Below are 16306 nucleotides of genomic sequence, written 5' to 3' on the forward strand. Positions count from 1 at the left end.
TTTACCGAACCTTTGTATTTTACATGAATCCCAAAGCGAGTTGATTGTTACCGAGTCAGTGCACATACTATTCTTTCCTAACTTATGCCACTTGATGTGTTAGCCAGACTCTGTTTTGTGCAATCGGAAAGCTGGTAGCAAATTTTGAAGTCATTTCTCACTTGTTCTGACTAAACAGACTTAGGAAGACGAAATAAACAAGATAAAATGAATAGAGTAAAGGACAATGGATAGAGATGATTCCTAACAGGAAAACTACAAAGTAGAAACTTATCAGATGTGGATACCAATTCTAATGACTATGACATGCACCTTTGGATTAAGTGGCCTAATCTGTTAAGCAAGTCTAATGTTCAACTCTTGTTGTACCTCTTCGCCATGAAACTAGACTTCAATGCTCCGATTATCTCATCTGATTCACTGTCCTTTTTCGACTTGTAGTGCCCAAAAGGTTTTCACCATCAAGCCTCTCTCATTTTGTTCTTTCTCTCAACTTACCGTCGCCTTATGGTACCTATGAAGGTTTTCACCGATGAGACTCTCTCATTTTTTGTTTTCCTTGTGTAGAACGGAGTGTTGCCCTTGATAAGAATCATACCTCTAACTCACTTGACTTGGCACTAATCAAAGATTTATCGAAATGTCTTTCTTTTGGATTGTAATGTAAGCTTTTGGATAGGATTAGAAACAAATAGTATCATAAAGGCTCGAAAATAGCTTAAAAGGGCTCAAAATTGCAACTTTTGGAATCAGATCTCTTATAACAATCACAGCTTCTGCCCTAGTTTCTTTTCTTGGGGACTTTTGAAATTTTATTTTGATGGGACCGAACCGTGAGGCTGCCTACGTATCCTTAAAAGGAATAAGGTCGAACGTAGTTCATGACATAGGAATTGCTTTATTTTTGTACTTTTCTCTCTTTTTTTTCTTTTCTTTTCTTTTCTTTACTCTTTTCCATTTTTTCTTTCTCTTTTTCTCTTCTTCTTTTTTATTCTGTATCATATTTCTAAACTCTGCTTCTGATTCCAAAAGTGAGATATGAAAGTAAAAAAATAAATAAGCCTCAAAGGGGTAACGAAGGATAAAGTGTTTAGATAGCAGAATAAAATGCATCTGTCATTCCAATCTTCAAAACATGACAAACACAAACAACACAATTAAACAAACCAAAGAAATCATACATAATATCTTTTGACTACATAAGAATTGATAACCATAGCCACACATTTGCCTTCTACATCTGTTAAAAACAAAGTACCATTGGACAACACTCTCGTTACCACGAACGACCCCTGCCAACTTGGGGCAAACTTGCCTTTAGCTTCAACCGATGCGGCAGGATGTGTTTCGGTAGTGTTTCTTTATGTTCTATCTGCCACAGTTTCACACAATTAGGGATTTAAATGATCTCAAAATGTCTAAATCTGTACTTATTTCCCTCAAATGTCCCTATCATCTTCAAAATTGTTTCATTGCTTTATGACTAAACTAACCTTTAAGACCAGGCTAAGAATTACACGTGCAGGTCATGTCACTAGAGTCATCAGGAAAAGAACTATAAAAGAAAAAGAGAACTAAATAAAAAATGCCTCAAAATAACAGAAAACAGGAAATTGCATTATACAGCCGGTGAAAGGGTTTGAACAACAAAACAAGTAAAATAAACTGGGGTTAAAACCCTGAAAAAAAACCAGACAACACTAAACGAGCTACTATGACTAAACAAACTAAGCAAAAAAATGAAAGGGTGGAAGGATTTGAGTTACAAGACAATATCCGAATTACAACCCTGAAAATAACCCGGACAACAGAAATGACAACAAAATGAACCACCAAAACACCTCCCTGGCTAACCAAGAAATGGAGCATCTTTCCAATTACCAAGCACGACATCTTAGCCACTGAGTTCCGCATCAACATTACTAGAACCTTCACAAGTCTCCATCACATTGACCTTAGCATATTGCTTTTGGGTCCCTTTTGGCAACTTGTTCTTAAGATCAACTTCTGGAACCGAGACTGATAGCGCTGAAAACTTTGCAACAAGTGGCCTTCCAAGGAACTCAGAAGATTTTTCATATTCATTTTCAACACAAATCATGCCTACCTCGTCTGTTTCATTATGAATAGGCAATGGACTTTGGCTAGTATCCGCTGCATCTGGATTTTGCACGGTAATGTCACCTACATCGACAAGCTTTTGGACTGCTCTTTTCAAATTCCAACAGTTTTCTATGTTGTGCCCTGGGGCATTAGAGCTATATGTGCACCTTTGAGAGTAATCAAAATTCTTTGGAAGGGGGTTCAATATTTTTATCTAAATCGGCTTGAACATGTCCAATTGCCTCAACCTTTGGAATAGACTGGCTTATGATTCACAATAGGAGTGAAAGTCTTTTCTTTTTCATGTTGCCTTTTCATTTTATACTCTGGCCTCGGTTGGAACCTTTTGCGGGGAGGTGGTTGATAGCTTGAGGAGGCGGGTAAGATATTTGCAAAAATGGTGCAGGCCATCGCGGGTCTCGTGGGTGTGGAGCATATGGCGGTGCATTGTAGATAGAGTACTAGGAAGGTGAGGTATGACCTTGGAGATTTTGTGGAGGAAAGTAGCATTGGTGAGGATTATCTGGATTACGAGGATATTAGTGAGGTCGGTATTGAGGTTGAAAGCGTTTAGCAGGAATGCCCACTGGATCCTGTCATTGGCGGGGCTCAGCAACATCTTTTCTATCAATCGGAGGACTGACCCGAGCAACTTGTTTGTTCCATCTGAGCCAAAACTTCCCTCGGGTTTCTTTTCCATCTAAGGTAGGGAGGAGCGGTTTGGGATAATGTATAGATTATACTGAAAGTGTCGAACAAAATCTTGATCCATGTCATCCCATGCATGCCAATTATTTACATCTTGATGAGTATACCATTCCAAAGCTGCCCCAGTCAAGCTCTCACTGATATACGCCATCAACAAATTATCTTTCCCGCCAACACTTCTCATTTCACTATAGTAACCTCTTAGATGGGCTACTGGATCTCCATGTCCATCATATAAATTAAGCTTTGGCATTTTAGACCCTTTCAGCTTTCTGGATGGCTCATCTTTCTCCACTGTCTTAGCAGGCTTTGTAGTCTCACCGAGAGGCTCAAAATAAGGAGCGTAAGAGTATGAACCTAAGGCCTTGAAAATTTGTTCTGGAGCATAGTGTTGGACATCGAGGACTTTGAACACAGTCTCGCTAGAGGATCGAGGAAGAGTAGCTGGAGGAGGAGCTACAATAGCATGAGTGACCAAAGGAGCGGGATATGAGGTGGTTTTGGCGGGTAAAGTGTGAAAAGGTTGTGGGGAGATATCAACAGTAGTGGGAATCTGGATTTGTGATAGTGGTGGGATAGTTGCAGAGTTTTCAGTGTAGTTGGTGGGGAATGAAGGTGGAGGATGCCCCCTGATCCAAGACTGATACATTTCTGCCATCTATTGTTTCAGCCTTTGGACCTCCTCCTTTCAATTCAGACTCCGACTCCACAAACTCCCTCGACGGGTCAACAACTCTTGTGTCCAACTCTTTGCCAGCCATGACTACCTTGCTCTTTGACCTTGTGTTGTATGGAAGAGTTACTAGTTTAAGAACAACAAACCAACCACCCATAATGAGGATAATAAAGAGGAACAAAATGAAGTCATCATATTAGCGTTAGGCATTTAACAGCTAAAAATATCACATTACGTGCAATGCACCTAGAAACAATTAACGGTTCAAGAATGACTTTGAGGGTCACAAGGTCACTTGGCATCATCCCAATTTGTCCATTTGAATCTTCTCTTTTCTTTTCTTTTCTAACACTTCTTGGCTTGCTCATTTTCCTTCCTTTTTTTTCTAATTACCACTCTTTTCTTTCCTCTCATTTCTCACATCCCGTAATTTCACCTCTCTTTTTTTCTGTTTCTTTTCTTTTTCTTTTTCTTTTAATAAAAAAATGATTCGATCGAAGCCTATGTAGGTTGCATATGTATCATGACGCCAAGAACCTAAAACATACTAGGAAGACCGGACCCTATGTGGGTTGCCTACGTATCCCGCCCCGAAAAATGCAAGGTTTTTTTTTTGATTTTCAGAAAATGATGAAAAAGTGCAAAATCCATTTATTTTTTAAACATTTTCATGTTTTTTCCTTTTCTTAACCAAAATGTGAAAAAAACATAATCGGGTCCTACTTGCTTTATTTTCACACTTCACCCTCTCTTTTTTTCCTTCTTTTTCATATGCCCTCAACTATTATTGGTCCGCCAAATGACCCTTTTACCCTTGAAGAAATGCAACATGTAGAAGATAGGATGCATCAAGATGGTCTGTTATTTTGGGCATACATGTCCTAGATGGACCCAACTCCTATGTTGAGTCCCCAAAGTCAAATGCACGTGATGCAAACAAATGTTCCTACTAGGGATCCGACATGAGGTTATGTTATTCTAAATTTAAATCTGGGGTTGTGTTCTTGACCTCGCTTACCCAAGCGGACAACTCGAGCCAAAGAGGGGGAAGCGTACCGGGAGCACTAAAGTCTACTTGGTCTTGTTGCTGGCTCAGCCTCATTCTATTCGGTATGACTTCTACAGAAAAAGCGGACCACGCGAACGTGTGCACCATTTTCAGAAGACTCAGAGGGGTGGCGTGAGATGATAGTTATATACAATTCAAATAATATCTAAATGGTAAATAAACAACAATTAGCACATTAGGTTCAAAAATTATAACAACATTAACAATAAATAAAGTCAAATAAAATCATATTAAAAAGCTCGAATTCTTGAACCCTAAACCATAAGTTCTGGGTTCTTATCCCCAGTAGAGTCGCCAGAGCAGTCACACTTCCTTTTTTCACCGCAGAAAGGGTATAGGGGAGTTTTTTCTAATTAAAGTGACAATCAAAATAGGGTTATTTATATTAAATTTAGAGTCACCACTTGGGATAATTTATGGTGTCCCAAGTCACCCGTTTAAAATCTCGAATCGAGGAAGTTTGACTCTATTTACGGTTTGCGAACACAGAAATTTGGGTAAGGAATTTTGTTAACCTGGGAGAAGGTGTTAGGGATTCCCGGGTTCTGTGGTTTTAGCACAGTCGCTTTGATCATACTTGGCTTAATCGAATTGTCTAATTACTCATTTTTAGAACCTATATGCATTTGCCTCTTTTAATTAAGAAATTGTCTTGAAACAGGTCACGCGTACATGTACCCATTTGTTTGGCGTGACAAAAATCATATCACGTGAACGTATCCACAATTAATAACACTTTATTATTATTAAGAAAGTTTAGTCGAAGTTACACAAACGCATACTCCAATTTGTTTTTAGGATCGTAATTATGTCACGCGAACGTGTACACAATCATGATGATTTATTAATCTCACATTAATAATCATAAAGTAGACAATGACTAATTCTCTTAATCGTTTACAACAATGCAGTACTATATTAATGATTCCTCATTTCTGGCATAAGAGACAAAAGATAATCTTTTCTATTCCCTAATTCTATATCTTAGTTAGATCTTGGTTGAAGTTTAGAATAAAGAATGAACAAGAGATTCCACTACGGCAAGTAGAAACATTGACGTGAAGAGTTAAAGATACAGAGCATTATGAACTATACACAACTGGTTCGATATTGCAAGAAGCAAATACTTTAGCAACGAAATCAACGAATTTGCAAAGGAACACATTTGAGACTGATCAATGTTGTAGCAACTAGATATCATAAAACTAATAATAATAGCGTGAAAAAAAATAGATCAATGAACGCAGAAATTCTTACGAGCATGCATACGCAGAACTGGATCCGGAACACTGAAACAAAACTCCTTGCCGGAAAAGGATGCTAAAAAAAAATTTGGACTCCTTACTGTTTTCAGCTTTTTTTTTTGTTTTCTTTACTGTTTTCAAACTCTATCTCTCTCATTGTGGACTAAAGATCGTCACCGGTGTTAGAGCGGAGGAGTCGTCGGCTAGTCTAGGTGATCAAGAGGGTGTTCGTTATAAGGGGCTCCGTTGGTTTAGTGAGAGGAGCGACGATGACTGTGTGCTCTAGGGCTTGGGGTTTGTTGGTTAGAGATGAAGAAGAAGCCATTGGTTTGTTTAGGGGTGTTCAAAGGTTGAAGAAGAAGAACGCTTGGGGAGGGGGTCTAGGCCTAGGGGTAACGGCTAGTTTCTATGTGGAGAAGATAGGTCCTGAGGGTTTATGTGATGAAGAAGACGAGGTTCAAAGGGGGTCGTGTATTATGAAAAAACGGATGATCTAAAGTCTAGGCTCTAGGTTGTTTTGTAGGGTATTTTATGTTAGGGGGTATGGGCCTCGGAATTATGGGCTTGAGAATTATGGGCTAGGTCCGAAAATTAGGCTTAAAAATGGGTTGTTTGAGCCCAAATTTTATTCTTTCTCCGTGAACAAGACTAAAAACATGACCTCATTTACCAATTAATCCTACTTGAGTAAAAATAACTATTAAGATAAGACTAATCCTTAAAACAAACCTATTTTTTTGGTATTTTCAAATATCATATTAAAATAAAAATAAGATACTATTTTTTGTATTTTTTTAGTTATACGAAAGGTATATAAACTAAAAGCAATTAAAAAGGGGAAATAGTTTTGTTATTTTTATTTTTTGATAAAATAAAGTAAAAGAGTCAAAACTAATTGAGATATCGATATTAGGCCTAAACTAAATATTTATATGCTAAAATATATAAAATCTTGGGGTGGGTCAAAAATCACATGCCTACATACATTATGTACCTTATTTTACTGCCGATTTTTTGGATTACTGAAAATTAAGGTTTGAAATCTTTTACTTATTTTCCGATACGTTTTCCTTCCTCATATGTGACTAATACTTTCCTTATTTACCATGAGATTGCTTGTTAATTGATATTTTCCTTACCCATGTTACTCACTTGATTACATGCTGTTGTTTCTTGTTAATTTATTGAACCCTAGATTATTTATTCTGTGATTGATTTCTTTCATTATTTAAATGTGTTTGATTTCCTTATTTATTTGGTCATCTAATTGATTACTATTTAAACCCTTTCCCCCTCCCCCTCTAGACAAGACTCGAACTCTCATACTCTCACTAAAAACTTGGTTCTTTCACTCTAATTCTATGCTCAGTGTTTCGCTTTGGCCAGATGAAAGCCAAGGCCAGAAATCTTCAAGTGTTTGCTTCCGCTTGGTGCTATTTGTTATACTGTTGGATTCCTTTATTCCCTGTTTCATCTTAACTGGTGACTCATTGAATCCTCTGCCATTTCATTTTATTCAATGTGTTACTGCTATTAAACCATGTTATCCTAGATGCCATTACTTGTAGTTAAGACATGTTGAACTTAGTTTGAATTGACTAATGAATCTGCCTAACTCTGTGTTATTGAGGACCATCTTTTATATTTTTGTTTGTTATAAGCATGCTTTCATACCTTACTCTAAAGACTGGTTAGCCATGCATAGATGTGTACGTTAACAGATTTATAAGTTTGTTTGTTGAACCTGTTATAATATGGCCTGGCTAGTTTTGTTCTCTCTATGTTATGGTACCTCTCTTGAGCTATCTTAATCAGTTCCTAACTTACTGTTAATCAATGTGTTCCCTATCTATGACTTAGTCTGATCTAAAATCTCCATTATCATTATTAATCTGCTTATTAACTAGCATGTGACTGACTGTTAAAACTAGATTAAGTATGCTTAGATTCAAATGTGTTTGATATTTTGTACATGTTCTATATGTGATTATGTCCTTAAATGAATTCCCTAATACATTCTACTCCCTCCTATTCCTTTACTACTCGATCCTTCTGAATCCTCATTCTTGGCTGGCTGAAAGCCAAAGCTATTTAGGTTGTGTCCTCTAGCCTCCCTAGTGTGAGCATTGCCCTGGGTTCTAGAAGCCCTTAGGAACTCTGACACACTAGGGATTTGGGTTTTGCATGCTCAGCTTTGATACACGGGTAAATCACTCACTACTGGCCATGTTGTATCTATGAACATGGGCTTTTGGATCTATTGTGATTTGAACGCCTGGCCTGTCCAAGTGTATTTGGGCCTACTGTAGGCTCCCTATAGTTATACACACTTTGTAATTTATTACATCGAATTCTGGTCTGTAATAATTATTTTGTAATGACAATTCTAGGGTGTTAGTGAAATTGGAAGGGGTTTCTTAATTCACATTTTGCTGTAAAAATTATGTAGAAATTCTGCCTATAGGTCCAACAATGTATTAGAAACCCTGCCTAGAAGTCCAACAGTGTGCTATTGCATGTTCAGTTATCGTATGTTAGAAATCATGCATATAGGTATCTTATTACGTTCAGCCATCATATGTTAGCAATCTTGCCAATAGGTTCAATACTTGGTTTAATTGTGTTAGAAACCATGCCTATAAGAAATAGAATATTCAATGTGTGTGCAAAAACCTCATTTATAAGCTGTTATGCTTACAATTATATAAATCATGTCTATTGGATCTAAAATGGTTACAAATCGTAGAAAACATGACTATAGGTCTAAATCAACTCAATTATCATTTTTGCCTATTTGTTCATGAGTTCCAAACATTGTGTTGTTACTCTCACTAGAAAATATGCCTATAAGATCAAAACAAATAATTATGATTCTGTTTCTGTGACCTGCCATTATCCCTATCGTATAAAAATGCCTAGACATCATGCCTATAGGTTTAATGCCTATGTTTAAAATTTGTAGGAAAATCATATCGGTTTTGGAAGTATAATAGATTTTGAGTATAACTGTCCACCCATATAAATCCAGATTCATATAGAGATCCTGCCTATAGGTTTCTACATTCTTAATTGTTTAAAATCCGCAATTGTCTTTGTTAATCTAACTTGCATGCATTTGTAGTCTAATTGCGGAGGCCAACTTGAGCCCTTATTAGCTTATAAATGAAAATCCCAATTGTTTTTGTCTATCTCTTAGTATTTTTTTTGAGCAACCTAAGTTAAGGTCTGGAACTACCTAAATAGAGGTCCAAAGCCTACTGGACCATAGGCATGGAACGGGTAGTGCACGCATAGGTACAACTTAAAGATAATAATGGGGTTGAAGGAAATGATAGTCTGTGCCCGCTGAATAATATGAGTAACACCCCGACTCGAGGGAGTTACGAAATATTATTTATGTTGCACGGGGTGATCCTTTAGAATAAAAAATTTAGGACCCCCCATCCCTATTAAATATTCCTCTCGCTTATTTAGACTAATTCATAAGTTGAGTTTGGTCAGGACAAACCGTTGGGGACCTCGAAGGTGCCTAACACCTTCCACTCAAGGTAATTTTGAGCCCTTACCCGATCTCTGGTGATGTAAACCAATAACATTAGTTATCTACTCTAGGTGCCCTGACGCACCTTAATCCGTTAGGTGGCAACTCTTTCAATCCCAATTCCCTACCCTCTCAAAAACGAGTTGTCATAGAAATTTCAAAGCCCAATTTTGCGAGAAAAATGGGGTGCGACAGCCGCCACAAGTATGTTGTCTGGATTTGGTTGCGCGCAGCAACAATGTCATGTTTAGTCAAGGTTGCATGCTGCAACAATGTCTTATTTGGATCGGGTGGCACGCTGCAACAGTGAGATGTCGAGTAAGGTTCCCTATACTTATTTTTGTGTGTCTTGATTCTCATATCTGAGAAAGGTCACTCTTCCTTATAGGTCATATTCGAATTGTAGCTTGTTGATGCTTTGGTGGCGTCATATAATATTTTAGGCGATGTTTGAGGTGGCTCATTGCCAAACAACTTGTACTGGGTTAGATGAGATTATTATACCTGAGATCAGTGCAATCGGAGTTTTGTAGTGTATATTAATCAGAAAATATTGTTATTCAGTTCAAAATAATGTAATGGTTTTTGTGATGAGGAGAGACTCAATGATTTGTTAATTCGGCATGTGGTTTTGATTCTGCACACATCTCTTTCATCGTGGTAGTATTGCGACAGTTGGAATAGAGATTATATGGGCTATGAGGTGTATTGCAGGCATCAGATTCGAGAAACTTCAGTTATTGCGATTGGACGATTCTATTATGGTAAAATGACTCATGTGGTGCATGGTGTGATTTTAGGGGAGGAGCATGATCATGTTTGGTATAGTGTATGGTGAATTATGCGCTGTTCGTAAGTTAAAATCGGGTCTCATGGAGAATTCTAGATGTTGGAATTTGGTTCTAAAGCTTGTTAGCTAAGGTTATAGGGAGGATCTTCAATCTGCTCAAGCTAATGTGCTCAATTGGGTTGTGGTGGCACGGGTAGGTGCACAATATGTTGAATAGTGATTTTGGGACAACTCCAGAGTAGTTTTTAGCACGTTCGAGGACAAACGTATATTTAACTAGGGAAGAATGTAACAACCTGACCGATTGTTTTGAGATCTAGTGCATTGTTCGGTTGTTTGAGGCCTCGAGCAACTTCACTTCATGTTTTATAACTTGCACGTGTGGTCAAAATTGAACTTCGGAAAGTTTGGAGTGGTTTCGGAAGGAAAATTTTCACTTCGGAAGCTTTATGTTGGAAGAGTTGACTAAGGTTTGACTTTTGAGTAAACGAACTCGGAATCAGAATTTGAAGGTTCCAATAGGTTAGTATGACGATTTCAGACTTGGGCGTGTGTTTTGGTTGAGTATTGGGTGGCCCGGGAGCATTTCAACGCTTATTGAGAAAAGTTAACATTTTGAAGGTTTTTGAGTTTCCTAAGTTTGTTTGAAGTGGAATTTGGTATTATTGATATCCGTTTGGGGTTCCGAGCCTTGGAATAGGTTAGTATCACGATTCATGACTTGCACGCATAATTTAAAGTCATTCTGTATTGGTTTGATACGTTTTGACACATGATATAGAATTTTGAAATTTTAAAATTCATAAGTGCGATTCAAGGTGAAATTCGTAATTTCAATGCTGTTTGACGTAATTTGAAATCCCGATTAGGGCCGTGTTATGTTATGAGACTTATTGGTATATTTGAACGAGGTCCCAAGTGGCTTGGGTGAGTGCCGGATGGGGTTCAGATCGTTTGGAGCCTTGTTGAAGCTGTTGGAATTTTTGTTTGCTGGTGCAATCTCTTCTGCGAAGCCTTTGTCGCAGAAGCGAGATGAAGGTCACCAAAGTGGCTGTGGAAGGGACAAGGTAGTGGTCGCAGGCGCGAAGCAATTCTCGCACCTGCGTGATCGCAGATGCGGTCTCTAGAAATGCAGAAGCAATGGGAAGCGCAGTGGTGGCTCCCACCTGCGTTTGCGTATAAGCGGACATTCGACGAAGAGAGCTTTTTATCGCAAAAGCGAGAACACAGGTGCGATAAATTCGTCCGCGGGCGCGATTCTAGGCAGAAACATAAGGGATCGGAATTGGTCATTTCTCCATTTTTTCTTTGGATTTTTGGACTTTGGTTTAGGGTGATTTTTGATGAGTTTTTCACAAGCTTGATTGAGATAAGTGTTCTATATCTGAAATAGATTATATTTCATCATCCCATGGTTATATTCATCGTTCAATTCGAATTTTATGGAAGAATATGAGAAAAATTGTAAAACTTTTCAAAAACAAAAAATAAAGATTTGGAGGACGATTTGTTATCGTAATTTGATAATTTTTGTATGATTGAACTCGTATCGGAATGGGAGTTCGGATTCTGTGAGAATTATGTTTGGTTCCGAGATGTGGGCCCCAGGTTGACTTTCGGCTGGACTTTTTAATGTAAAATTTAAAGTCGATGTTTTATTATCCCGAATTGTTTTCGATAAATTTTAATGATATTATGTAATTAAGTTGGATAGATTTGAGCCTTACGAAAGTCAATTCAAGCGAGAAGGCTATTTTAAAGTATCGTTTAACTTCATAAAGGTAAGTCTCCTGGGTAACGTAGTGAAGGGAAAATTACCCCTTAGGTGATGTAATTGTTATGTGCTACTAGTTTTGGGTGCTACGTACGTACAAGGTGACGAGAGTATGTACGTAGCTAAAGCATGTTTATGTCCGGATAGACATAGGACATTATCATGAAATAGTTTAATTCTTTGAATTCATTCTGCTGGATTAAATAATTGAAATTATATTTGAAATTAATTTAGAAATATATATATGCGGTGAAATCAGAGGGGTCTATTTCTCCCGCTAATGTGCATTCGGGGAGTCATATCAGCACCTCGAGGCTGCAGAATTACGATCGAGCTCCTTCCTTCAAGGTTTGTCAGCGGCCCATCAAAGATTCCGAGGATGGGGAATTTGTCCGCGACCCAACGAAGGTTCCAAGGACGGGGGATCCACGAGGCAAGCAGCTAGAATCAACAAACACTAGCACTATGCCTAGGCGTCCCATCCCCGTATCTTTGCAATAAATGCACTCTGTACTATATTGTATCCCCTCTCCTATATAAGGGGAATCCATGCACTTTGTAAAGGGCTGATGCAGCCCCAACTATTTCTCCACAAGATCAATAATATCTCTCTCTCTCTTCTCTCTAACTCGCTTGCTCTTACTGGCTCGAGGCCACTTTAGAATTTATCGCTTTCTTACTTGTTCTTTATTTATCGCTTGGCCTTGGCCATATAGAGATTTGTTTGATCATAACCTAACTGTTATCCCATTCCCTACTATCCCTGATAGCTCGTGCTCGACCCGGATATCGACCCCGAGGTCCCCCATCGACCAGTCCTATACCTGGGCAGCAAGCCTATTGGTTTGATTACTACCTTGTTTTAGCTTGCATTTCATCATTAAACTTCATATTCCTAACATCATCTGCTCTAACAACTAGCATAAAAATAGATCACGTATTTTTAGAATCCCATTTACAAATTTAATTGTTGTTACCATTTTCACGGTAAACAATTTGGCCCCCACCGTGGGGCTAAAAATAATTATGATTATTTTCTTGCTGGTTTCATTGCACAAACGCAAGTTACCTTTCACACTTTTTCTTGTCCAAGATCTCTTTATTTTAGGTCAAAATGTCTGGCTCAGTAAACATAATCGAGAATTCAACCTCAAAAACTACGGGGAAAATGGTGTGGCTGTCCGAGCCGCTGGAGTGCTGCCACAGAATCCCGATAGCTCACCCAGATTAATTCTAGTGAATGCGGATTCAGATGACGCACAACAAGTCAATGAAACTTCCCATATCGACAGGAGCATACGGCACAACGCCTGATAGGAAGCCCAAAAAACACCAGCCCGAGAAGAACAGAAAGTTAGTCTTTATGTTATTATTTAAATGTTGCAGGCACAACAGTTGACCATTGCTCAGTTGCAAAGCCATCCGAAGACTCCCAGCACAGCAACGCCGAAAATAGCTCTCCTCGCCGAGCAAGTGCTCGAAAGATCAAGCAATAACGGGTCCATAGCCGACCTTGCCATAGTAAAGATGCTTGAGGACCTCACCAGAAGGATCGAATCGAGTGAGAAAATGATAGCGGCCAACGATAAAAAAGTCGATACCTACAACTCTAGGGTCGATCAGATCCTTGAAGCACCCCCGGTCCTGAAAGGTGTAGATTCGAGAAAGTTCGTGCAATGGTCGTTCCCTGAGGAAGCTGCTCCGAAACCTCTCCCAAAAAGGTTCAGAATGTCATATCTCCCAAAATACAACGGGACCTCGAATCCCAACGAACACGTCACCGCTTGCACGTGCGCGGTGAAGGGAAACGACATAAAGAACGATGTGATCGAGTCAGTCCTGCTGAAGAAATTTGGAGAAATGCTCTCGAAGGGGGCCTTGATGTGGTACCACAACCTGGCTCCCAACTTCAAAGATACGTTCGCCATGCTAGCAGACTCCTTCGTAAGGGCGCACGCCGGTGCCATCAAGGTAGCAACAAGGTAGTCCGGCGTACTCAAGATTAAGCAAAGGAGAATGAAATGCTACAAGAAATCGTGTCTCGTTTTCATACAGAACGAATGGAGATCCTCCCGGTCTCTGACGATTGGGCAGTGCAGGCCTTCACTCAAGGCCTGAATGAATGAAGCTCGGTGGCATCAAGGCGGCTAAAAGAGAATCTGATCGAGTATCCCGCCATAACATGGTCGGACATCTATGACCGATACCAGTCAAAGATAAGGGTCGAGGACGACCAGCTGGGAGCCGCTTCGGGCTCAGTATACCCGAGCAGGCTCTTGGCGAAGGAGTCAAGATCGAATAAAAAAAGGTACCAACCATACCCCGATGATAAGAGAAATGCTCCAAAGCGCAATCCGCCACGTAACGGCCGATTGATAAACCAAGGACAGAACCCTCGGGGACCCCTCAACAGGGGTGGCTTTGACGGGTCCGCAGGGCCAATAGGGGCAACTCGCCTATTAGAGTATAGCTTCAACGTCGATGTGTCAGGCATCGTGTTCGCCATTTGCAAAATCAGAGATGCCAGATGGCCCAGACCGGTACATTCAAATCCTTTCCACAGGAACTACAATTTTATTTGTGAGTTTCATAACTTGCACGGGCACCGAACCGAAGATTGCAAGCTGCTCCGAGAGGAAGTGGCCCGATTGCTCGATAACGGGCACCTTCGGGAATTTCTCAGCAGTTGGGCTAAAAATCAATCGAGAGAAGGAGAAATATCCAAAAGGAACAAAGCAGACGAACCCCAACACGTCATCCACATGATCTTTTGATGGTTTCCCCAGAAGCATTCAAATAAAGGACCACTTAGCAACCGCCGAATAAAGCGCCATAACTCGAGAAGTGCCGTCGCCACCAAGGTATAATCGCCCATCCCTCTTTCCATATTCTACTTCACGATAACTCTTGTGAAGGTCCATGACCAAAGTAATCAGGACGACATTCCGGCTCGAAGATCCTGAGGCTTCAAAGCGTCCATTGCACTCTTTTCCTTTTATCAGTTTTTTTTTATCCCGGAACGCGTTTTTACTGGCAAAGGTTTTTAACGGGGCATCATCCACGCACTTCCCAAGAAATATTTAGCGAGCCCATGGGACTTTCTTTACAACCAGCCCACTACGGGAAATGACGAACGAAGCCCTAATAGGAAATGATGCACCAGACCGAATGGTCAAAGGACTCGTGCTCACACGGGCCGAGCTCGCAACAACAAAATAGCATGTATTTATGCCAAGCAATAAAGAATATATTTCGGTATCTCGTATTCCAGAAAAGGGGATTTCAACATGCTCACGACAAGGGCCCCTCCGCCGAATGCATTCCAAAATACTCGGAGACTTAGCATCAACAATTTGGAACCCACACGGCCATAGGGTCGGAACTCCAAGATCATAAAGCTCCAGCAAGATAACTCCAAGCTCACGAATAATGGCCTTCGAGCCTAAGTAATCTTGATGACTCAGAGACTGTTGCCAATCACCTTACACTGGAAAACCCGAGGCCGTAAGAGCCCGAGCGGGCAGACTCGGTATTACTAGATCTATTTTACATAGCAACACAAACTATAAGACCTCAACAGACATGATAAAACTGTAAGCCCTTAACAGGCATGAAAAACTATAATACCTCAACATGCATAAAACTCAAAATTCCGAAGTTTAAGCTATATGTCGCATTTGTAAGAATCACGAAAGGGCATACCCTCGGCGTAGATGCCTAAACTATCACTCGAGATCGAAAATAGGCTCCGTCCAAATGCATATGACTACGGTCAAAACGACGCGACTCGGGGATGCCCCACCGTCATTAAAAAAAATCGCAGTCCACTACTTCGAATATACTTCGGAAAGAACCGGTTAAAATAGGCTTCCCTCAACAGGCAAATGAGCTTCGACCATGTCATCTTCAAATCAAAAGGCTTTGAGCTACTTAGCATATGAGCTAAGAACCTTCTGAGGTGCTCGAACATCGCCGCTAACGACTTGAAATCAAGGTTCTTCTAGAACCGCCGACGCCGACGATGGGTCAGGAAAAATTATTTCAAAAAGACCTTAACGAACGGAAAATAAAGCCTACATAAGCCCACGAGCAAAAGAATAACAGCCATTGTCTCCATCCAAATGAGCCTCCCAGCGCACACTAAAAGGTCTCAGCGACCAAACAGCGTAAGAGCCATTGTCGCCAGCTTGAAAATTAAAAACTGGAGGATTAAAATGAGCTCGAATCGTAACTCGATTCGGAGACCGGATCAAAACCAGTTAACTACACATACCTAAGGGCCACATATATAGAAGGTCGTTCTGACCCAAGGCGTAAGAGCCACTATCGCCAACCTATGCAAACGGAAAACTCGAGGGTAAATTAAGCTCGAGTCGAATCTCGACTCGGAGACTGAACCCG

Source organism: Nicotiana sylvestris, chromosome 6, assembly GCF_000393655.2.
Source record: "Nicotiana sylvestris chromosome 6, ASM39365v2, whole genome shotgun sequence".
NCBI lineage: Eukaryota > Viridiplantae > Streptophyta > Magnoliopsida > Solanales > Solanaceae > Nicotiana > Nicotiana sylvestris.